Below are 26,490 nucleotides of genomic sequence, written 5' to 3' on the forward strand. Positions count from 1 at the left end.
AAATAAAAACAACACAATTTGAATGAAAGCAACGGAATTAGAATGACAACAACAGAAGTAGAATGAAAAGAACAGAATTCCAATGAAAACAACGGAATTAGAATGAAAAGAACAGAATTCCAATGAAAACAACGGAATTAGAATGAAAAGAACAGAATTTGAATGAAAACAACAGAATTTAAAAACAAACAACAGCATTTGAATGAAACGTACAGGATTTTGAATGAAAAGAACAGAATTAGAACAAATGGAACAGAATTTGAATAAAAGCAACGGAATTAGAATGAAAAGATCAGAATTTGAATGACAAAAACAGAATTAGATTGAAAACTAAAGAAGTAGAATGAAAAGATCAGAATTTGAATGAAAACAACAGAATTAGTATGAAAAGAACAGAATTTGAATGAAAATAACAGAACCAGAATGAAAACTGAAGAAGTACAATGAAAACAACAGAATTTGAATGAAAACAACGGAATTTAAATAAAAACAACACAATTTGAATGAAAGCAACAGAATTAGAATGAAAACAACGGAACTTAAATAAAACCAACACAATTTGAATGAAAGCAACGGAATTAGAATGAAAACAACGGAATTTAAATAAAAACAACACAATTTGAATGAAAGCAACGGAATTAGAATGACAACAACAGAAGTAGAATGAAAAGAACAGAATTCCAATGAAAACAACGGAATTAGAATGAAAACAACAGAATTTGAATGAAAAGAACAGAATTAGAATTAAAAGAACAGAATTTGAATGAAAATAACGGAATTAGAACAAAAACAGCAGAATTAGAATGAAATTAACAGAATTTGAGAACAAACAACAGAATTTGAATGAAAACAACGGAATTAGAATGAAAACAACGGAATTTGAATGAAAACAACGGAATTAGAATGAAAACAACGGAATTTGAATGAAAACAACGGAATTTGAATGACAAAAACAGAATTAGAATGAAAACTAAAGAAGTAGAATGAAAAGAACAGAATTTGAATGAAAACAACAGAAATTAAAAACAAACAACAGCATTTGAATGAAAAGAACAGGATTTTGAATGAAAACAACGGAATTTGAATGAAAACAACGGAATTTGAATGAAAACAACGGATGTAGAATGAAAAGAACAAAATTTGAATGAAAAGAAGAGAATTAGAATGAAAGCAACGGAATTACAATGAAAAGAACAGAATTTGAATGAAAAGAACAGAATTTGAATGAAAACAACAGAATTTGAATGAAAACAACAGAATTTAAAAACAAACAACAGCATTTGAATGAAAAGAACAGGATTTTGAATCAAAACAACGGAATTTGAATGAAAAGAACAGAATTAGAACAAATGGAACAGAATTTGAATGAAAACAACGGAATTTGAATGAAAAGGAAGAGAATTTGAATGAAAAGATCAGAATTTGAATGAAAACAATGGAATTTAAATAAAAACAACACAATTTGAATGAAAACAACGGAATTAGAATGAAAACAACGGAATTTAAATAAAAACAACACAATTTGAATGAAAGCAACGGAATTAGAATGACAACAACAGAAGTAGAATGAAAAGAACAGAATTCCAATGAAAACAACGGAATTAGAATGAAAAGAACAGAATTCCAATGAAAACAACGGAATTAGAATGAAAAGAACAGAATTTGAATGAAAACAACAGAATTTAAAAACAAACAACAGCATTTGAATGAAACGTACAGGATTTTGAATCAAAACAACGGAATTTGAATGAAAAGAACAGAATTAGAACAAATGGAACAGAATTTGAATAAAAGCAACGGAATTAGAATGAAAAGATCAGAATTTGAATGACAAAAACAGAATTAGATTGAAAACTAAAGAAGTAGAATGAAAAGATCAGAATTTGAATGAAAACAACAGAATTAGTATGAAAAGAACAGAATTTGAATGAAAATAACAGAACCAGAATGAAAACTGAAGAAGTACAATGAAAACAACAGAATTTGAATGAAAACAACGGAATTTAAATAAAAACAACACAATTTGAATGAAAGCAACAGAATTAGAATGAAAACAACGGAACTTAAATAAAACCAACACAATTTGAATGAAAGCAACGGAATTAGAATGAAAACAACGGAATTTAAATAAAAACAACACAATTTGAATGAAAGCAACGGAATTAGAATGACAACAACAGAAGTAGAATGAAAAGAACAGAATTCCAATGAAAACAACGGAATTTGAATGAAAACAACAGAATTTAAAAACAAACAACAGCATTTGAATGAAAAGAACAGGATTTTGAATCAAAACAACGGAATTTGAATGAAAAGAACAGAATTAGAACAAATGGAACAGAATTTGAATGAAAACAACGGAATTTGAATGAAAAGGAAGAGAATTTGAATAAAAGGAACAGAATTTGAATGAAAACAATGGAATTTTAAAGGAAAGAACAGCATTTAAATGAAAAGAACAGAATTTGAATGAAAGCAACGGAATTAGAATGAAAAGATCAGAATTTGAATGAAAACAATGGAATTTAAATAAAAACAACACAATTTGAATGAAAACAACGGAATTAGAACAAAAACAACAAAATTAGAATGAAATTAACAGAATTTGAGAACAAACAACAGAATTTGAATGAAAACAACGGAATTAGAATGAAAACAACGGAATTAGAATGAAAAGAACGGAATTTGAAAACAAACAATGGAATTTGAATGACAAAAACAGAATTAGAATGAAAACTAAAGAAGTAGAATGAAAAGAAGAGAATTTGAATGAAAACAACAGAATTTAAAAATAAACAACAGCATTTGAATGAAAAGAACAGGATTTTGAATGAAAACAACGGAATTTGAATGAAAACAACGGAATTTGAATGAAAACAACGGATGTAGAATGAAAAGAACAAAATTTGAATGAAAACAAGAGAATTTGAATGAAAACAACAGAATTTGAATGAAAACAACAGAATTTAAAAACAAACAACAGCATTTGAATGAAAAGAACAGGATTTTGAATCAAAACAACGGAATTTGAATGAAAAGAACAGAATTAGAACAAATGGAACAGAATTTGAATGAAAACAACGGAATTTGAATGAAAAGGAAGAGAATTTGAATAAAAGGAACAGAATTTGAATGAAAACAATGGAATTTTAAAGGAAAGAACAGCATTTAAATGAAAAGAACAGAATTTGAATGAAAGCAACGGAATTAGAATGAAAAGATCAGAATTTGAATGAAAACAATGGAATTTTAAAGGAAAGAACAGCATTTAAATGAAAAGAACAGAATTTGAATGAAAGCAACGGAATTAGAATGAAAAGATCAGAATTTGAATGAAAACAATGGAATTTAAATAAAAACAACACAATTTGAATGAAAACAACGGAATTAGAATGAAAACAACGGAATTTAAATAAAAACAACACAATTTGAATGAAAGCAACGGAATTAGAATGACAACAACAGAAGTAGAATGAAAAGAACAGAATTCCAATGAAAACAACGGAATTAGAATGAAAACAACAGAATTAGAATGAAAACAACAGAATTAGAATTAAAAGAACAGAATTTGAATGAAAACAACGGAATTAGAACAAAAACAACAAAATTAGAATGAAATTAACAGAATTTGAGAACAAACAACAGAATTTGAATGAAAACAACGGATTTAGAATGAAAACAACGGAATTAGAATGAAAAGAACGGAATTTGAAAACAAACAATGGAATTTGAATGACAAAAACAGAATTAGAATGAAAACTAAAGAAGTAGAATGAAAAGAAGAGAATTTGAATGAAAACAACAGAATTTAAAAATAAACAACAGCATTTGAATGAAAAGAACAGGATTTTGAATGAAAACAACGGAATTTGAATGAAAACAACGGAATTTGAATGAAAACAACGGATGTAGAATGAAAAGAACAAAATTTGAATGAAAACAAGAGAATTTGAATGAAAACAACAGAATTTGAATGAAAACAACAGAATTTAAAAACAAACAACAGCATTTGAATGAAAAGAACAGGATTTTGAATCAAAACAACGGAATTTGAATGAAAAGAACAGAATTAGAACAAATGGAACAGAATTTGAATGAAAACAACGGAATTTGAATGAAAAGGAAGAGAATTTGAATAAAAGGAACAGAATTTGAATGAAAACAATGGAATTTTAAAGGAAAGAACAGCATTTAAATGAAAAGAACAGAATTTGAATGAAAGCAACGGAATTAGAATGAAAAGATCAGAATTTGAATGAAAACAATGGAATTTAAATAAAAACAACACAATTTGAATGAAAACAACGGAATTAGAATGAAAACAACGGAATTTAAATAAAAACAACACAATTTGAATGAAAGCAACGGAATTAGAATGACAACAACAGAAGTAGAATGAAAAGAACAGAATTCCAATGAAAACAACGGAATTAGAATGAAAACAACAGAATTACAATGAAAACAACAGAATTAGAATTAAAAGAACAGAATTTGAATGAAAACAACGGAATTAGAACAAAAACAACAAAATTAGAATGAAATTAACAGAATTTGAGAACAAACAACAGAATTTGAATGAAAACAACAGAATTAGAATGAAAACAACGGAATTAGAATGAAAAGAACGGAGTTTGAAAACAAACAATGGAATTTGAATGACAAAAACAGAATTAGAATGAAAACTAAAGAAGTAGAATGAAAAGAAGAGAATTTGAATGAAAAGAAGAGAATTTGAATAAAAACAACACAATTTGAATGAAAGCAACGGAATTAGAATGACAACAACAGAAGTAGAATGAAAAGAACAGAATTCCAATGAAAACAACGGAATTAGAATGAAAACAACAGAATTTGAATGAAAAGAACAGAATTAGAATTAAAAGAACAGAATTTGAATGAAAATAACGGAATTAGAACAAAAACAACAGAATTAGAATGAAATTAACAGAATTTGAGAACAAACAACAGAATTTGAATGAAAACAACGGAATTAGAATGAAAACAACGGAATTTGAATGAAAACAACGGAATTAGAATGAAAACAACGGAATTTGAATGAAAACAACGGAATTTGAATGACAAAAACAGAATTAGAATGAAAACTAAAGAAGTAGAATGAAAAGAACAGAATTTGAATGAAAACAACAGAATTTAAAAACAAACAACAGCATTTGAATGAAAAGAACAGGATTTTGAATGAAAACAACGGAATTTGAATGAAAACAACGGAATTTGAATGAAAACAACGGATGTAGAATGAAAAGAACAAAATTTGAATGAAAAGAAGAGAATTAGAATGAAAGCAACGGAATTACAATGAAAAGAACAGAATTTGAATGAAAAGAACAGAATTTGAATGAAAACAACAGAATTTGAATGAAAACAACAGAATTTAAAAACAAACAACAGCATTTGAATGAAAAGAACAGGATTTTGAATCAAAACAACGGAATTTGAATGAAAAGAACAGAATTAGAACAAATGGAACAGAATTTGAATGAAAACAACGGAATTTGAATGAAAAGGAAGAGAATTTGAATAAAAGGAACAGAATTTGAATGAAAACAATGGAATTTTAAAGGAAAGAACAGCATTTAAATGAAAAGAACAGAATTTGAATGAAAGCAACGGAATTAGAATGAAAAGATCAGAATTTGAATGAAAACAATGGAATTTAAATAAAAACAACACAATTTGAATGAAAACAACGGAATTAGAATGACAACAACAGAAGTAGAATGAAAAGAACAGAAATCCACTGAAAACAACGGAATTAGAATGAAAACAACAGAATTAGAATGAAAACAACAGAATTAGAATTAAAAGAACAGAATTTGAATGAAAACAACGGAATTAGAACAAAAACAACAAAATTAGAATGAAATTAACAGAATTTGAGAACAAACAACAGAATTTGAATGAAAACAACGGAATTAGAATGAAAACAACGGAATTAGAATGAAAAGAACGGAATTTGAAAACAAACAATGGAATTTGAATGACAAAAACAGAATTAGAATGAAAACTAAAGAAGTAGAATGAAAAGAAGAGAATTTGAATGAAAACAACAGAATTTAAAAATAAACAACAGCATTTGAATGAAAAGAACAGGATTTTGAATGAAAACAACGGAATTTGAATGAAAACAACGGAATTTGAATGAAAACAACGGATGTAGAATGAAAAGAACAAAATTTGAATGAAAAGAAGAGAATTAGAATGAAAGCAACGGAATTACAATGAAAAGAACAGAATTTGAATGAAAAGAACAGAATTTGAATGAAAACAACAGAATTTGAATGAAAACAACAGAATTTAAAAACAAACAACAGCATTTGAATGAAAAGAACAGGATTTTGAATCAAAACAACGGAATTTGAATGAAAAGAACAGAATTAGAACAAATGGAACAGAATTTGAATGAAAACAACGGAATTTGAATGAAAAGGAAGAGAATTTGAATAAAAGGAACAGAATTTGAATGAAAACAATGGAATTTTAAAGGAAAGAACAGCATTTAAATGAAAAGAACAGAATTTGAATGAAAGCAACGGAATTAGAATGAAAAGATCAGAATTTGAATGAAAACAATGGAATTTAAATAAAAACAACACAATTTGAATGAAAACAACGGAATTAGAACAAAAACAACAAAATTAGAATGAAATTAACAGAATTTGAGAACAAACAACAGAATTTGAATGAAAACAACGGAATTAGAATGAAAACAACGGAATTAGAATGAAAAGAACGGAATTTGAAAACAAACAATGGAATTTGAATGACAAAAACAGAATTAGAATGAAAACTAAAGAAGTAGAATGAAAAGAAGAGAATTTGAATGAAAACAACAGAATTTAAAAATAAACAACAGCATTTGAATGAAAAGAACAGGATTTTGAATGAAAACAACGGAATTTGAATGAAAACAACGGAATTTGAATGAAAACAACGGATGTAGAATGAAAAGAACAAAATTTGAATGAAAACAAGAGAATTTGAATGAAAACAACAGAATTTGAATGAAAACAACAGAATTTAAAAACAAACAACAGCATTTGAATGAAAAGAACAGGATTTTGAATGAAAACAACGGAATTTGAATGAAAAGGAAGAGAATTTGAATAAAAGGAACAGAATTTGAATGAAAACAATGGAATTTTAAAGGAAAGAACAGCATTTAAATGAAAAGAACAGAATTTGAATGAAAGCAACGGAATTAGAATGAAAAGATCAGAATTTGAATGAAAACAATGGAATTTTAAAGGAAAGAACAGCATTTAAATGAAAAGAACAGAATTTGAATGAAAGCAACGGAATTTGAATGAAAAGATCAGAATTTGAATGAAAACAATGGAATTTAAATAAAAACAACACAATTTGAATGAAAACAACGGAATTAGAATGAAAACAACGGAATTTAAATAAAAACAACACAATTTGAATGAAAGCAACGGAATTAGAATGACAACAACAGAAGTAGAATGAAAAGAACAGAATTCCAATGAAAACAACGGAATTAGAATGAAAACAACAGAATTAGAATGAAAACAACAGAATTAGAATTAAAAGAACAGAATTTGAATGAAAACAACGGAATTAGAACAAAAACAACAAAATTAGAATGAAATTAACAGAATTTGAGAACAAACAACAGAATTTGAATGAAAACAACGGATTTAGAATGAAAACAACGGAATTAGAATGAAAAGAACGGAATTTGAAAACAAACAATGGAATTTGAATGACAAAAACAGAATTAGAATGAAAACTAAAGAAGTAGAATGAAAAGAAGAGAATTTGAATGAAAACAACAGAATTTAAAAATAAACAACAGCATTTGAATGAAAAGAACAGGATTTTGAATGAAAACAACGGAATTTGAATGAAAACAACGGAATTTGAATGAAAACAACGGATGTAGAATGAAAAGAACAAAATTTGAATGAAAACAAGAGAATTTGAATGAAAACAACAGAATTTGAATGAAAACAACAGAATTTAAAAACAAACAACAGCATTTGAATGAAAAGAACAGGATTTTGAATCAAAACAACGGAATTTGAATGAAAAGAACAGAATTAGAACAAATGGAACAGAATTTGAATGAAAACAACGGAATTTGAATGAAAAGGAAGAGAATTTGAATAAAAGGAACAGAATTTGAATGAAAACAATGGAATTTTAAAGGAAAGAACAGCATTTAAATGAAAAGAACAGAATTTGAATGAAAGCAACGGAATTAGAATGAAAAGATCAGAATTTGAATGAAAACAATGGAATTTAAATAAAAACAACACAATTTGAATGAAAACAACGGAATTAGAATGAAAACAACGGAATTTAAATAAAAACAACACAATTTGAATGAAAGCAACGGAATTAGAATGACAACAACAGAAGTAGAATGAAAAGAACAGAATTCCAATGAAAACAACGGAATTAGAATGAAAACAACAGAATTACAATGAAAACAACAGAATTAGAATTAAAAGAACAGAATTTGAATGAAAACAACGGAATTAGAACAAAAACAACAAAATTAGAATGAAATTAACAGAATTTGAGAACAAACAACAGAATTTGAATGAAAACAACAGAATTAGAATGAAAACAACGGAATTAGAATGAAAAGAACGGAGTTTGAAAACAAACAATGGAATTTGAATGACAAAAACAGAATTAGAATGAAAACTAAAGAAGTAGAATGAAAAGAAGAGAATTTGAATGAAAAGAAGAGAATTTGAATAAAAACAACACAATTTGAATGAAAGCAACGGAATTAGAATGACAACAACAGAAGTAGAATGAAAAGAACAGAATTCCAATGAAAACAACGGAATTAGAATGAAAACAACAGAATTTGAATGAAAAGAACAGAATTAGAATTAAAAGAACAGAATTTGAATGAAAATAACGGAATTAGAACAAAAACAACAGAATTAGAATGAAATTAACAGAATTTGAGAACAAACAACAGAATTTGAATGAAAACAACGGAATTAGAATGAAAACAACGGAATTTGAATGAAAACAACGGAATTAGAATGAAAACAACGGAATTTGAATGAAAACAACGGAATTTGAATGACAAAAACAGAATTAGAATGAAAACTAAAGAAGTAGAATGAAAAGAACAGAATTTGAATGAAAACAACAGAATTTAAAAACAAACAACAGCATTTGAATGAAAAGAACAGGATTTTGAATGAAAACAACGGAATTTGAATGAAAACAACGGAATTTGAATGAAAACAACGGATGTAGAATGAAAAGAACAAAATTTGAATGAAAAGAAGAGAATTAGAATGAAAGCAACGGAATTACAATGAAAAGAACAGAATTTGAATGAAAAGAACAGAATTTGAATGAAAACAACAGAATTTGAATGAAAACAACAGAATTTAAAAACAAACAACAGCATTTGAATGAAAAGAACAGGATTTTGAATCAAAACAACGGAATTTGAATGAAAAGAACAGAATTAGAACAAATGGAACAGAATTTGAATGAAAACAACGGAATTTGAATGAAAAGGAAGAGAATTTGAATAAAAGGAACAGAATTTGAATGAAAACAATGGAATTTTAAAGGAAAGAACAGCATTTAAATGAAAAGAACAGAATTTGAATGAAAGCAACGGAATTAGAATGAAAAGATCAGAATTTGAATGAAAACAATGGAATTTAAATAAAAACAACACAATTTGAATGAAAACAACGGAATTAGAATGACAACAACAGAAGTAGAATGAAAAGAACAGAAATCCACTGAAAACAACGGAATTAGAATGAAAACAACAGAATTAGAATGAAAACAACAGAATTAGAATTAAAAGAACAGAATTTGAATGAAAACAACGGAATTAGAACAAAAACAACAAAATTAGAATGAAATTAACAGAATTTGAGAACAAACAACAGAATTTGAATGAAAACAACGGAATTAGAATGAAAACAACGGAATTAGAATGAAAAGAACGGAATTTGAAAACAAACAATGGAATTTGAATGACAAAAACAGAATTAGAATGAAAACTAAAGAAGTAGAATGAAAAGAAGAGAATTTGAATGAAAACAACAGAATTTAAAAATAAACAACAGCATTTGAATGAAAAGAACAGGATTTTGAATGAAAACAACGGAATTTGAATGAAAACAACGGAATTTGAATGAAAACAACGGATGTAGAATGAAAAGAACAAAATTTGAATGAAAAGAAGAGAATTAGAATGAAAGCAACGGAATTACAATGAAAAGAACAGAATTTGAATGAAAACAACAGAATTTGAATGAAAACAACAGAATTTAAAAACAAACAACAACATTTGAATGAAAAGAACAGGATTTTGAATGAAAACAACGGAATTTGAATGAAAAGAACAGAATTAGAACAAATGGAACAGAATTTGAATGAAAACAACGGAATTTGAATGAAAAGGAAGAGAATTTGAATAAAAGGAACAGAATTTGAATGAAAACAATGGAATTTTAACGGAAAGAACAGCATTTAAATGAAAAGAACAGAATTTGAATAAAAGCAACGGAATTAGAATGAAAAGATCAGAATTTGAATGACAAAAACAGAATTAGAATGAAAACTAAAGAAGTAGAATGAAAAGAACAGAATAAGAATGAAAACAACAGAATTAGAATGAAAAGAACAGAATTTGAATGAAAATAACAGAACCAGAATGAAAACTGAAGAAGTACAATGAAAACAACAGAATTTGAATGAAAACAACGGAATTTAAATAAAAACAACACAATTTGAATGAACGCAACAGAATTCCAATGAAAACAACGGAATTAGAATGAAAACAACAGAATTTGAATGAAAACAACAGAATTAGAACAAATGGAACAGAATTTGAATGAAAATAACGGAATTTGAATGATAACAACGGAATTAGAATGAAAACAACGGAATTTGAATGACAAAAACAGAATTAGAATGAAAACTAAAGAAGTAGAATGAAAAGAACAGAATTTGAATGAAAACAACAGAATTTAAAAACAAACAACAGCATTTGAATGAAAAGAACAGGATTTTGAATGAAAACAACGGAATTTGAATGAAAACAACGGAATTTGAATGAAAACAACGGATGTAGAATGAAAAGAACAAAATTTGAATGAAAAGAAGAGAATTAGAATGAAAGCAACGGAATTACAATGAAAAGAACAGAATTTGAATGAAAAGAACAGAATTTGAATGAAAACAACAGAATTTGAATGAAAACAACGGAATTAGAACAAAAACAACAAAATTAGAATGAAATTAACAGAATTTGAGAACAAACAACAGAATTTGAATGAAAACAACGGAATTAGAATGAAAACAACGGAATTAGAATGAAAAGAACGGAATTTGAAAACAAACAATGGAATTTGAATGACAAAAACAGAATTAGAATGAAAACTAAAGAAGTAGAATGAAAAGAAGAGAATTTGAATGAAAACAACAGAATTTAAAAATAAACAACAGCATTTGAATGAAAAGAACAGGATTTTGAATGAAAACAACGGAATTTGAATGAAAACAACGGAATTTGAATGAAAACAACGGATGTAGAATGAAAAGAACAAAATTTGAATGAAAAGAAGAGAATTAGAATGAAAGCAACGGAATTACAATGAAAAGAACAGAATTTGAATGAAAACAACAGAATTTGAATGAAAACAACAGAATTTAAAAACAAACAACAACATTTGAATGAAAAGAACAGGATTTTGAATGAAAACAACGGAATTTGAATGAAAAGAACAGAATTAGAACAAATGGAACAGAATTTGAATGAAAACAACGGAATTTGAATGAAAAGGAAGAGAATTTGAATAAAAGGAACAGAATTTGAATGAAAACAATGGAATTTTAACGGAAAGAACAGCATTTAAATGAAAAGAACAGAATTTGAATAAAAGCAACGGAATTAGAATGAAAAGATCAGAATTTGAATGACAAAAACAGAATTAGAATGAAAACTAAAGAAGTAGAATGAAAAGAACAGAATAAGAATGAAAACAACAGAATTAGAATGAAAAGAACAGAATTTGAATGAAAATAACAGAACCAGAATGAAAACTGAAGAAGTACAATGAAAACAACAGAATTTGAATGAAAACAACGGAATTTAAATAAAAACAACACAATTTGAATGAAAGCAACAGAATTCCAATGAAAACAACGGAATTAGAATGAAAACAACAGAATTTGAATGAAAAGAACAGAATTAGAACAAATGGAACAGAATTTGAATGAAAACAACGGAATTTGAATGAAAAGGAAGAGAATTTGAATAAAAGGAACAGAATTTGAATGAAAACAATGGAATTTTAACGGAAAGAACAGCATTTAAATGAAAAGAACAGAATTTGAATAAAAGCAACGGAATTAGAATGAAAAGATCAGAATTTGAATGACAAAAACAGAATTAGAATGAAAACTAAAGAAGTAGAATGAAAAGAACAGAATAAGAATGAAAACAACAGAATTAGAATGAAAAGAACAGAATTTGAATGAAAATAACAGAACCAGAATGAAAACTGAAGAAGTACAATGAAAACAACAGAATTTGAATGAAAACAACGGAATTTAAATAAAAACAACACAATTTGAATGAAAGCAACAGAATTCCAATGAAAACAACGGAATTAGAATGAAAACAACAGAATTTGAATGAAAAGAACAGAATTAGAATTAAAAGAACAGAATTTGAATGAAAATAATGGAATTAGAACAAAAACAACAGAATTAGAATGAAATTAACAGAATTTGAGAACAAACAACAGAATTTGAATGAAAACAACGGAATTAGAATGAAAACAACGGAATTTGAATGATAACAACGGAATTAGAATGAAAACAACGGAATTTGAATGACAAAAACAGAATTAGAATGAAAACTAAAGAAGTAGAATGAAAAGAACAGAATTTGAATGAAAACAACAGAATTTAAAAACAAACAACAGCATTTGAATGAAAAGAACAGGATTTTGAATGAAAACAACGGAATTTGAATGAAAACAACGGAATTTGAATGAAAACAACGGATGTAGAATGAAAAGAACAAAATTTGAATGAAAAGAAGAGAATTAGAATGAAAGCAACGGAATTACAATGAAAAGAACAGAATTTGAATGAAAAGAACAGAATTTGAATGAAAAGAACAGAATTTGAATGAAAACAACAGAATTTGAATGAAAACAACAGAATTTAAAAACAAACAACAGCATTTGAATGAAAAGAACAGGATTTTGAATCAAAACAACGGAATTTGAATGAAAAGAACAGAATTAGAACAAATGGAACAGAATTTGAATGAAAACAACGGAATTTGAATGAAAAGGAAGAGAATTTGAAAAAAAGGAACAGAATTTGAATGAAAACAATGGAATTTGAAAGGAAAGAACAGCATTTAAATGAAAAGGACAGAATTTGAATGAAAGCAACGGAATTAGAATGAAAAGATCAGAATTTGAATGAAAACAATGGAATTTAAATAAAAACAACACAATTTGAATGAAAACAACGGAATTAGAATGAAAACAACGGAATTTAAATAAAAACAACACAATTTGAATGAAAGCAACGGAATTAGAATGACAACAACAGAAGTAGAATGAAAAGAACAGAATTCCACTGAAAACAACGGAATTAGAATGAAAACAACAGAATTAGAATGAAAACAACAGAATTAGAATGAAAACAACAGAATTAGAATGAAAAGAACAGAATTTGAATGAAAACAACGGAATTAGAACAAAAACAACAAAATTAGAATGAAATTAACAGAATTTGAGAACAAACAACAGAATTTGAATGAAAACAACGGAATTAGAATGAAAACAACGGAATTAGAATGAAAAGAACGGAATTTGAAAACAAACAATGGAATTTGAATGACAAAAACAGAATTAGAATGACAACAACAGAAATAGAATGAAAAGAAGAGAATTTGAATGAAAACAACAGAATTTAAAAACAAACAACAGCATTTGAATGAAAAGAACAGCATTTGAATGAAAACAACGGAATTTGAATGAAAACAACGGAATTTGAATAAAAACAACACAATTTGAATGAAAACAACGGAATTTAAATAAAAACAACAGCATTTGAATGAAAAGAACAGCATTTGAATGAAAACAACGGAATTTGAATGAAAACAACGGAATTTGAATGAAAACAACGGATGTACAATGAAAAGAACAAAATTTGAATTACAAGAAGAGAATTAGAATGAAAGCAACGGAATTACAATGAAAAGAACAGAATTTGAATGAAAAGAACAGAATTTGAATGAAAACAACAGAATTTAAAAACAAACAACAGCATTTGAATGAAAAGTACAGGATTTTGAATCAAAACAACGGAATTTGAATGAAAAGAACAGAATTAGAACAAATGGAACAGAATTTGAATAAAAGCAACGGAATTAGAATGAAAAGATCAGAATTTGAATGACAAAAACAGAATTAGAATGAAAACTAAAGAAGTAGAATGAAAAGATCAGAATTTGAATGAAAACAACAGAATTAGTATGAAAAGAACAGAATTTGAATGAAAATAACAGAACCAGAATGAAAACTGAAGAAGTACAATGAAAACAACAGAATTTGAATGAAAACAACGGAATTTAAATAAAAACAACACAATTTGAATGAAAGCAACGGAATTAGAATGAAAACAACGGAACTTAAATAAAAACAACACAATTTGAATGAAAGCAACGGAATTAGAATGAAAACAACGGAATTTAAATAAAAACAACACAATTTGAATGAAAGCAACGGAATTAGAATGACAACAACAGAAGTAGAATGAAAAGAACAGAATTCCAATGAAAACAACGGAATTAGAATGAAAACAACAGAATTTGAATGAAAAGAACGGAATTAGAACAAAAACAACAGAATTAGAATGAAATTAACAGAATTTGAGAACAAACAACAGAATTTGAATGAAAACAACGGAATTAGAATGAAAACAACGGAATTTGAATGAAAACAACGGAATTAGAATGAAAAGAACGGAATTTGAATGAAAACAACGGAATTTGAATGACAAAAACAGAATTAGAATGAAAACTAAAGAAGTAGAATGAAAAGAACAGAATTTGAATGAAAACAACAGAATTTAAAAACAAACAACAGCATTTGAATGAAAAGAACAGGATTTTGAATGAAAACAACGGAATTTGAATGAAAACAACGGAATTTGAATGAAAACAACGGATGTAGAATGAAAAGAACAAAATTTGAATGAAAAGAAGAGAATTAGAATGAAAGCAACGGAATTACAATGAAAAGAACAGAATTTGAATGAAAAGAACAGAATTTGAATGAAAACAACAGAATTTGAATGAAAACAACAGAATTTAAAAACAAACAACAGCATTTGAATGAAAAGAACAGGATTTTGAATCAAAACAACGGAATTTGAATGAAAAGAACAGAATTAGAACAAATGGAACAGAATTTGAATGAAAACAACGGAATTTGAATGAAAAGGAAGAGAATTTGAATAAAAGGAACAGAATTTGAATGAAAACAATGGAATTTTAAAGGAAAGAACAGCATTTAAATGAAAAGAACAGAATTTGAATGAAAGCAACGGAATTAGAATGAAAAGATCAGAATTTGAATGAAAACAATGGAATTTAAATAAAAACAACACAATTTGAATGAAAACAACGGAATTAGAATGAAAACAACGGAATTTAAATAAAAACAACACAATTTGAATGAAAGCAACGGAATTAGAATGACAACAACAGAAGTAGAATGAAAAGAACAGAATTCCAATGAAAACAACGGAATTAGAATGAAAAGAACAGAATTCCAATGAAAACAACGGAATTAGAATGAAAAGAACAGAATTTGAATGAAAACAACAGAATTTAAAAACAAACAACAGCATTTGAATGAAACGTACAGGATTTTGAATCAAAACAACGGAATTTGAATGAAAAGAACAGAATTAGAACAAATGGAACAGAATTTGAATAAAAGCAACGGAATTAGAATGAAAAGATCAGAATTTGAATGACAAAAACAGAATTAGATTGAAAACTAAAGAAGTAGAATGAAAAGATCAGAATTTGAATGAAAACAACAGAATTAGTATGAAAAGAACAGAATTTGAATGAAAATAACAGAACCAGAATGAAAACTGAAGAAGTACAATGAAAACAACAGAATTTGAATGAAAACAACGGAATTTAAATAAAAACAACACAATTTGAATGAAAGCAACAGAATTAGAATGAAAACAACGGAACTTAAATAAAACCAACACAATTTGAATGAAAGCAACGGAATTAGAATGAAAACAACGGAATTTAAATAAAAACAACACAATTTGAATGAAAGCAACGGAATTAGAATGACAACAACAGAAGTAGAATGAAAAGAACAGAATTCCAATGAAAACAACGGAATTAGAATGAAAACAACAGAATTTGAATGAAAAGAACAGAATTAGAATTAAAAGAACAGAATTTGAATGAAAATAACGGAATTAGAACAAAAACAACAGAATTAGAATGAAATTAACAGAATTTGAGAACAAACAACAGAATTTGAATGAAAACAACGGAATTAGAATGAAAACAACGGAATTTGAATGAAAACAACGGAATTAGAATGAAAACAACGGAATTTGAATGAAAACAACGGAATTTGAATGACAAAAACAGAATTAGAATGAAAACTAAAGAAGTAGAATGAAAAAAGAACAAAATTTGAATGAAAAGAACAGAATTAGAACAAATGGAACAGAATTTGAATGAAAACAACGGAATTTGAATGAAAAGGAAGAGAATTTGAATAAAAGGAACAGAATTTGAATGAAAACAATGGAATTTTAAAGGAAAGAACAGCATTTAAATGAAAAGAACAGAATTTGAATGAAAACAACGGAATTTGAATGAAAACAACGGAATTTGAATGAAAACAACGGATGTAGAATGAAAAGAACAAAATTTGAATGAAAAGAAGAGAATTAGAATGAAAGCAACGGAATTACAATGAAAAGAACAGAATTTGAATGAAAAGAACAGAATTTGAATGAAAACAACAGAATTTGAATGAAAACAACAGAATTTAAAAACAAACAACAGCATTTGAATGAAAAGAACAGGATTTTGAATCAAAACAACGGAATTTGAATGAAAAGAACAGAATTAAAACAAATGGAACAGAATTTGAATGAAAACAACGGAATTTGAATGAAAAGGAAGAGAATTTGAATGAAAAGATCAGAATTTGAATGAAAACAATGGAATTTAAATAAAAACAACACAATTTGAATGAAAACAACGGAATTAGAATGAAAACAACGGAATTTAAATAAAAACAACACAATTTGAATGAAAGCAACGGAATTAGAATGACAACAACAGAAGTAGAATGAAAAGAACAGAATTCCAATGAAAACAACGGAATTAGAATGAAAAGAACAGAATTCCAATGAAAACAACGGAATTAGAATGAAAAGAACAGAATTTGAATGAAAACAACAGAATTTAAAAACAAACAACAGCATTTGAATGAAACGTACAGGATTTTGAATGAAAAGAACAGAATTAGAACAAATGGAACAGAATTTGAATAAAAGCAACGGAATTAGAATGAAAAGATCAGAATTTGAATGACAAAAACAGAATTAGATTGAAAACTAAAGAAGTAGAATGAAAAGATCAGAATTTGAATGAAAACAACAGAATTAGTATGAAAAGAACAGAATTTGAATGAAAATAACAGAACCAGAATGAAAACTGAAGAAGTACAATGAAAACAACAGAATTTGAATGAAAACAACGGAATTTAAATAAAAACAACACAATTTGAATGAAAGCAACAGAATTAGAATGAAAACAACGGAACTTAAATAAAACCAACACAATTTGAATGAAAGCAACGGAATTAGAATGAAAACAACGGAATTTAAATAAAAACAACACAATTTGAATGAAAGCAACGGAATTAGAATGACAACAACAGAAGTAGAATGAAAAGAACAGAATTCCAATGAAAACAACGGAATTAGAATGAAAACAACAGAATTTGAATGAAAAGAACAGAATTAGAATTAAAAGAACAGAATTTGAATGAAAATAACGGAATTAGAACAAAAACAACAGAATTAGAATGAAATTAACAGAATTTGAGAACAAACAACAGAATTTGAATGAAAAGAACAGAATTAGAATTAAAAGAACAGAATTTGAATGAAAATAACGGAATTAGAACAAAAACAACAGAATTAGAATGAAATTAACAGAATTTGAGAACAAACAACAGAATTTGAATGAAAACAACGGAATTAGAATGAAAACAACGGAATTTGAATGAAAACAACGGAATTAGAATGAAAACAACGGAATTTGAATGAAAACAACGGAATTTGAATGACAAAAACAGAATTAGAATGAAAACTAAAGAAGTAGAATGAAAAGAACAGAATTTGAATGAAAACAACAGAAATTAAAAACAAACAACAGCATTTGAATGAAAAGAACAGGATTTTGAATGAAAACAACGGAATTTGAATGAAAACAACGGAATTTGAATGAAAACAACGGATGTAGAATGAAAAGAACAAAATTTGAATGAAAAGAAGAGAATTAGAATGAAAGCAACGGAATTACAATGAAAAGAACAGAATTTGAATGAAAAGAACAGAATTTGAATGAAAACAACAGAATTTGAATGAAAACAACAGAATTTAAAAACAAACAACAGCATTTGAATGAAAAGAACAGGATTTTGAATCAAAACAACGGAATTTGAATGAAAAGAACAGAATTAGAACAAATGGAACAGAATTTGAATGAAAACAACGGAATTTGAATGAAAAGGAAGAGAATTTGAATGAAAAGATCAGAATTTGAATGAAAACAATGGAATTTAAATAAAAACAACACAATTTGAATGAAAACAACGGAATTAGAATGAAAACAACGGAATTTAAATAAAAACAACACAATTTGAATGAAAGCAACGGAATTAGAATGACAACAACAGAAGTAGAATGAAAAGAACAGAATTCCAATGAAAACAACGGAATTAGAATGAAAAGAACAGAATTCCAATGAAAACAACGGAATTAGAATGAAAAGAACAGAATTTGAATGAAAACAACAGAATTTAAAAACAAACAACAGCATTTGAATGAAACGTACAGGATTTTGAATCAAAACAACGGAATTTGAATGAAAAGAACAGAATTAGAACAAATGGAACAGAATTTGAATAAAAGCAACGGAATTAGAATGAAAAGATCAGAATTTGAATGACAAAAACAGAATTAGATTGAAAACTAAAGAAGTAGAATGAAAAGATCAGAATTTGAATGAAAACAACAGAATTAGTATGAAAAGAACAGAATTTGAATGAAAATAACAGAACCAGAATGAAAACAACGGAACTTAAATAAAACCAACACAATTTGAATGAAAGCAACGGAATTAGAATGAAAACAACGGAATTTAAATAAAAACAACACAATTTGAATGAAAGCAACGGAATTAGAATGACAACAACAGAAGTAGAATGAAAAGAACAGAATTCCAATGAAAACAACGGAATTAGAATGAAAACAACAGAATTTGAATGAAAAGAACAGAATTAGAATTAAAAGAACAGAATTTGAATGAAAATAACGGAATTAGAACAAAAACAACAGAATTAGAATGAAATTAACAGAATTTGAGAACAAACAACAGAATTTGAATGAAAACAACGGAATTAGAATGAAAACAACGGAATTTGAATGAAAACAACGGAATTAGAATGAAAACAACGGAATTTGAATGAAAACAACGGAATTTGAATGACAAAAACAGAATTAGAATGAAAACTAAAGAAGTAGAATGAAAAGAACAGAATTTGAATGAAAACAACAGAAATTAAAAACAAACAACAGCATTTGAATGAAAAGAACAGGATTTTGAATGAAAACAACGGAATTTGAATGAAAACAACGGAATTTGAATGAAAACAACGGATGTAGAATGAAAAGAACAAAATTTGAATGAAAAGAAGAGAATTAGAATGAAAGCAACGGAATTACAATGAAAAGAACAGAATTTGAATGAAAAGAACAGAATTTGAATGAAAACAACAGAATTTGAATGAAAACAACAGAATTTAAAAACAAACAACAGCATTTGAATGAAAAGAACAGGATTTTGAATCAAAACAACGGAATTTGAATGAAAAGAACAGAATTAGAACAAATGGAACAGAATTTGAATGAAAACAACGGAATTTGAATGAAAAGGAAGAGAATTTGAATAAAAGGAACAGAATTTGAATGAAAACAATGGAATTTTAAAGGAAAGAACAGCATTTAAATGAAAAGAACAGAATTTGAATGAAAGCAACGGAATTAGAATGAAAAGATCAGAATTTGAATGAAAACAATGGAATTTAAATAAAAACAACACAATTTGAATGAAAACAACGGAATTAGAATGACAACAACAGAAGTAGAATGAAAAGAACAGAATTCCACTGAAAACAACGGAATTAGAATGAAAACAACAGAATTAGAATGAAAACAACAGAATTAGAATTAAAAGAACAGAATTTGAATGAAAACAACGGAATTAGAACAAAAACAACAAAATTAGAATGAAATTAACAGAATTTGAGAACAAACAACAGAATTTGAATGAAAACAACGGAATTAGAATGAAAACAACGGAATTAGAATGAAAAGAACGGAATTTGAAAACAAACAATGGAATTTGAATGACAAAAACAGAATTAGAATGAAAACTAAAGAAGTAGAATGAAAAGAAGAGAATTTGAATGAAAACAACAGAATTTAAAAATAAACAACAGCATTTGAATGAAAAGAACAGGATTTTGAATGAAAACAACGGAATTTGAATGAAAACAACGGAATTTGAATGAAAACAACGGATGTAGAATGAAAAGAACAAAATTTGAATGAAAAGAAGAGAATTAGAATGAAAGCAACGGAATTACAATGAAAAGAACAGAATTTGAATGAAAACAACAGAATTTGAATGAAAACAACAGAATTTAAAAACAAACAACAACATTTGAATGAAAAGAACAGGATTTTGAATGAAAACAACGGAATTTGAATGAAAAGAACAGAATTAGAACAAATGGAACAGAATTTGAATGAAAACAACGGAATTTGAATGAAAAGGAAGAGAATTTGAATAAAAGGAACAGAATTTGAATGAAAACAATGGAATTTTAACGGAAAGAACAGCATTTAAATGAAAAGAACAGAATTTGAATAAAAGCAACGGAATTAGAATGAAAAGATCAGAATTTGAATGACAAAAACAGAATTAGAATGAAAACTAAAGAAGTAGAATGAAAAGAACAGAATAAGAATGAAAACAACAGAATTAGAATGAAAAGAACAGAATTTGAATGAAAATAACAGAACCAGAATGAAAACTGAAGAAGTACAATGAAAACAACAGAATTTGAATGAAAACAACGGAATTTAAATAAAAACAACACAATTTGAATGAACGCAACAGAATTCCAATGAAAACAACGGAATTAGAATGAAAACAACAGAATTTGAATGAAAAGAACAGAATTAGAACAAATGGAACAGAATTTGAATGAAAACAACGGAATTTGAATGATAACAACGGAATTAGAATGAAAACAACGGAATTTGAATGACAAAAACAGAATTAGAATGAAAACTAAAGAAGTAGAATGAAAAGAACAGAATTTGAATGAAAACAACAGAATTTAAAAACAAACAACAGCATTTGAATGAAAAGAACAGGATTTTGAATGAAAACAACGGAATTTGAATGAAAACAACGGAATTTGAATGAAAACAACGGATGTAGAATGAAAAGAACAAAATTTGAATGAAAAGAAGAGAATTAGAATGAAAGCAACGGAATTACAATGAAAAGAACAGAATTTGAATGAAAAGAACAGAATTTGAATGAAAACAACAGAATTTGAATGAAAACAACAGAATTTAAAAACAAACAACAGCATTTGAATGAAAAGAACAGGATTTTGAATCAAAACAACGGAATTTGAATGAAAAGAACAGAATTAGAACAAATGGAACAGAATTTGAATGAAAACAACGGAATTTGAATGAAAAGGAAGAGAATTTGAATAAAAGGAACAGAATTTGAATGAAAACAATGGAATTTTAAAGGAAAGAACAGCATTTAAATGAAAAGAACAGAATTTGAATGAAAGCAACGGAATTAGAATGAAAAGATCAGAATTTGAATGAAAACAATGGAATTTAAATAAAAACAACACAATTTGAATGAAAACAACGGAATTAGAATGACAACAACAGAAGTAGAATGAAAAGAACAGAATTCCACTGAAAACAACGGAATTAGAATGAAAACAACAGAATTAGAATGAAAACAACAGAATTAGAATTAAAAGAACAGAATTTGAATGAAAACAACGGAATTAGAACAAAAACAACAAAATTAGAATGAAATTAACAGAATTTGAGAACAAACAACAGAATTTGAATGAAAACAACGGAATTAGAATGAAAACAACGGAATTAGAATGAAAAGAACGGAATTTGAAAACAAACAATGGAATTTGAATGACAAAAACAGAATTAGAATGAAAACTAAAGAAGTAGAATGAAAAGAAGAGAATTTGAATGAAAACAACAGAATTTAAAAATAAACAACAGCATTTGAATGAAAAGAACAGGATTTTGAATGAAAACAACGGAATTTGAATGAAAACAACGGAATTTGAATGAAAACAACGGATGTAGAATGAAAAGAACAAAATTTGAATGAAAAGAAGAGAATTAGAATGAAAGCAACGGAATTACAATGAAAAGAACAGAATTTGAATGAAAAGAACAGAATTTAAATAAAAACAACACAATTTGAATGAAAGCAACGGAATTGGAATGACAACAACAGAATTAGAATTAAAAGAACAGAATTTGAATGAAAACAACGGAATTAGAACAAAAACAACAAAATTAGAATGAAATTAACAGAATTTGAGAACAAACAACAGAATTTGAATGAAAACAACGGAATTAGAATGAAAACAACAGAATTAGAATGAAAACAACAGAATTAGAATTAAAAGAACAGAATTTGAATGAAAACAACGGAATTAGAACAAAAACAACAAAATTACAGTGAAATTAACAGAATTTGAATGAAAACAACGGAATTAGAATGAAAACAACGGAATTAGAATGAAAAGAACGGAATTTGAAAACAAACAATGGAATTTGAATGACAAAAACAGAATTAGAATGAAAACTAAAGAAGTAGAATGAAAAGATGAGAATTTGAATGAAAACAACAGAATTTAAAAATAAACAACAGCATTTGAATGAAAAGAACAGGATTTTGAATGAAAACAACGGAATTTGAATGAAAACAACAGAATTTGAATGAAAACAACGGATGTAGAATGAAAAGAACAAAATTTGAATGAAAAGAAGAGAATTAGAATGAAAGCAACGGAATTACAATGAAAAGAACAGAATTTGAATGAAAACAACAGAATTTGAATGAAAACAACAGAATTTAAAAACAAACAACAACATTTGAATGAAAAGAACAGGATTTTGAATGAAAACAACGGAATTTGAATGAAAAGAACAGAATTAGAACAAATGGAACAGAATTTGAATGAAAACAACGGAATTTGAATGAAAAGGAAGAGAATTTGAATAAAAGGAACAGAATTTGAATGAAAACAATGGAATTTTAACGAAAAGAACAGCATTTAAATGAAAAGAACAGAATTTGAATAAAAGCAACGGAATTAGAATGAAAAGATCAGAATTTGAATGAAAATAACAGAACCAGAATGAAAACTGAAGAAGTACAATGAAAACAACAGAATTTGAATGAAAACAACGGAATTTAAATAAAAACAACACAATTTGAATGAAAGCAACGGAATTAGAATGACAACAACAGAAGTAGAATGAAAAGAACAGAATTCCAATGAAAACAACGGAATTAGAATGAAAACAACAGAATTTGAATGAAAAGAACAGAATTAGAATTAAAAGAACAGAATTTGAATGAAAATAACGGAATTAGAACAAAAACAACAGAATTAGAATGAAATTAACAGAATTTGAGAACAAACAACAGAATTTGAATGAAAACAACGGAATTAGAATGAAAACAACGGAATTTGAATGAAAACAACGGAATTAGAATGAAAACAACGGAATTTGAATGAAAACAACGGAATTTGAATGACAAAAACAGAATTAGAATGAAAACTAAAGAAGTAGAATGAAAAGAACAGAATTTGAATGAAAACAACAGAATTTAAAAACAAACAACAGCATTTGAATGAAAAGAACAGGATTTTGAATGAAAACAACGGAATTTGAATGAAAACAACGGAATTTGAATGAAAACAACGGATGTAGAATGAAAAGAACAAAATTTGAATGAAAAGAAGAGAATTAGAATGAAAGCAACGGAATTACAATGAAAAGAACAGAATTTGAATGAAAAGAACAGAATTTGAATGAAAACAACAGAATTTGAATGAAAACAACAGAATTTAAAAACAAACAACAGCATTTGAATGAAAAGAACAGGATTTTGAATCAAAACAACGGAATTTGAATGAAAAGAACAGAATTAGAACAAATGGAACAGAATTTGAATGAAAACAACGGAATTTGAATGAAAAGGAAGAGAATTTGAATAAAAGGAACAGAATTTGAATGAAAACAATGGAATTTTAAAGGAAAGAACAGCATTTAAATGAAAAGAACAGAATTTGAATGAAAGCAACGGAATTAGAATGAAAAGATCAGAATTTGAATGAAAACAATGGAATTTAAATAAAAACAACACAATTTGAATGAAAACAACGGAATTAGAATGAAAACAACGGAATTTAAATAAAAACAACACAATTTGAATGAAAGCAACGGAATTAGAATGACAACAACAGAAGTAGAATGAAAAGAACAGAATTCCACTGAAAACAACGGAATTAGAATGAAAACAACAGAATTAGAATGAAAACAACAGAATTAGAATGAAAACAACAGAATTAGAATGAAAAGAACAGAATTTGAATGAAAACAACGGAATTAGAACAAAAACAACAAAATTAGAATGAAATTAACAGAATTTGAGAACAAACAACAGAATTTGAATGAAAACAACGGAATTAGAATGAAAACAACGGAATTAGAATGAAAAGAACGGAATTTGAAAACAAACAATGGAATTTGAATGACAAAAACAGAATTAGAATGACAACAACAGAAATAGAATGAAAAGAAGAGAATTTGAATGAAAACAACAGAATTTAAAAACAAACAACAGCATTTGAATGAAAAGAACAGCATTTGAATGAAAACAACGGAATTTGAATGAAAACAACGGAATTTGAATAAAAACAACACAATTTGAATGAAAACAACGGAATTTAAATAAAAACAACAGCATTTGAATGAAAAGAACAGCATTTGAATGAAAACAACGGAATTTGAATGAAAACAACGGATGTACAATGAAAAGAACAAAATTTGAATTACAAGAAGAGAATTAGAATGAAAGCAACGGAATTACAATGAAAAGAACAGAATTTGAATGAAAAGAACAGAATTTGAATGAAAAAAACAGAATTTAAAAACAAACAACAGCATTTGAATGAAAGTACAGGATTTTGAATCAAAACAACGGAATTTGAATGAAAAGAACAGAATTAGAACAAATGGAACAGAATTTGAATAAAAGCAACGGAATTAGAATGAAAACAACAGAAATAGAATGAAAAGAAGAGAATTTGAATGAAAACAACAGAATTTAAAAACAAACAACAGCATTTGAATGAAAAGAACAGCATTTGAATGAAAACAACGGAATTTGAATGAAAACAACGGATGTAGAATGAAAAGAACAAAATTTGAATGAAAAGAAGAGAATTAGAATGAAAGCAACGGAATTACAATGAAAAGAACAGAATTTGAATGAAAAGAACAGAATTTGAATGAAAACAACAGAATTTAAAAACAAACAACAGCATTTGAATGAAAAGAACAGGATTTTGAATCAAAACAACGGAATTTGAATGAAAAGAACAGAATTAGAACAAATGGAACAGAATTTGAATGAAAACAACGGAATTTGAATGAAAAGGAAGAGAATTTGAATAAAAGGAACAGAATTTGAATGAAAACAATGGAATTTTAAAGGAAAGAACAGCATTTAAATGAAAAGAACAGAATTTGAATGAAAGCAACGGAATTAGAATGAAAAGATCAGAATTTGAATGAAAACAATGGAATTTAAATAAAAACAACACAATTTGAATGAAAACAACGGAATTAGAATGACAACAACAGAAGTAGAATGAAAAGAACACAATTCCACTGAAAACAACGGAATTAGAATGAAAACAACAGAATTAGAATGAAAACAACAGAATTAGAATTAAAAGAACAGAATTTGAATGAAAACAACGGAAT

Source organism: Pelmatolapia mariae, linkage group LG23 (assembly GCF_036321145.2).
Source record: "Pelmatolapia mariae isolate MD_Pm_ZW linkage group LG23, Pm_UMD_F_2, whole genome shotgun sequence".
NCBI lineage: Eukaryota > Metazoa > Chordata > Actinopteri > Cichliformes > Cichlidae > Pelmatolapia > Pelmatolapia mariae.